Source organism: Panthera tigris, chromosome C2 (assembly GCF_018350195.1).
Source record: "Panthera tigris isolate Pti1 chromosome C2, P.tigris_Pti1_mat1.1, whole genome shotgun sequence".
Classification (NCBI taxonomy): domain Eukaryota; kingdom Metazoa; phylum Chordata; class Mammalia; order Carnivora; family Felidae; genus Panthera; species Panthera tigris.
The window spans coordinates 21,296,396-21,297,683 of NC_056668.1; the positions used below are offsets into that span (position 1 = coordinate 21,296,396).

The window sequence follows — 1,288 nt, forward strand, 5'->3', positions numbered from 1 at the left end:
ATGCCATTTGATGAAGAGACTATCTTTTCATAATATTCATTCCATTGCATAATATTTCCTGCTTTGTCAAAGATTAATTGACCATATAATCATGGGTTTATTTCTGGACTTTCTATTCTGAGCTTTCTATTCTGTTTTTTTGTTTGTTTGTTTGTTTGTTTGTTTGTTTGTTTGTTTTGCGCTAGTACCATACTGTTTTGATTACTACAGTTTGTAGAGTATCTTGAAAACTGGAATTGTGATACCTCCGGTTTTATTCTTCTTTTTAATGATTGCTTTGGCTATTCAGGGTCTTTTGCAGTTTAATACAAAGTTTAGGATTATTTTTTCTAGCTCTGTGAAAAATACTGTTGGTATTCTTATAGGGATTGCATTAAATGTGTAGATTGCTTTGGGTAGTATTGGCATTTTAATGATATTTGTTCTTCTAACCCATGAGAATTTCTATTTATTTGTATCATCTTCAATTTCTTTCATCAGTGTTTTATAATTTTCAGGGTAGAAGTCTTACGCTACTTTGGTTACATTTATTCCTAGGTATTTTATTGTTTTGGGTGCACCTGTAAATGGGATTTACTTCTTAATTTGTCTTTCTGCTATTTCATTACTGATGTATAGAAATGCAATATATTTCTGTACGTTGATTTTGTATGGTGACTTTACTGAATTCATATATCAGTTCTAGCATTTTTTTTAAATGTGCAAAAAATATTTATTTTTTCCACATATAAAGTCCATGTCCACACGATCTCTGTATTAAAAGCTGACTTCTATTTTAACATGATTATAGATATTGTCATCATACATGCAAAAAATATGGAATGCTTCACGAATTTGCATATCATCCTTGCACAGGGGCCACGCTAATCTCCTCTGTATCGTTCCAATTTTAGTATATGTGCTGCCGAAGCGAGCACTCTAGCATTTTTTTTGATGGAGCCTTTCAGGTTTTCTATATAGAATATCATGTCATCTTAAAATAGTGAAAGTTTCACTTCCTACTGATTTGGATGCCTTTTATTTCTTTTTATCATCTGATTGCTGTGGCTAGGACTTTTTTTTTTTTTTTTTTAATTTTTTTTTTTTAACATTTATTTATTTTTGAGACAGAGAGAGACAGAGCATGAATGGGGGAGGGGCAGAGAGAGGGGGAGACACAGAATCGGAAGCAGGCTCCAGGCTCTGAGCCATCAGCCCAGAGCCTAACGCGGGGCTCGAACTCACGGACCGCGAGATCGTGACCTGAGCCGAAGTCGGATGCTCAACCGACTGAGCCACCCAGGCGCCC

General features: G+C 34.9%; 1 non-coding gene across 1 annotated transcript; it reads right to left on the reverse strand.

The window, feature by feature from the left end:
* Positions 1-810: 810 nt before the first annotated feature.
* Positions 811-917, reverse strand: LOC122230790. The gene has a single exon (XR_006207874.1). It is a non-coding gene; the product is annotated as a U6 spliceosomal RNA (small nuclear RNA).
* Between the last annotated feature and the right edge of the window lie 371 nt (positions 918-1,288).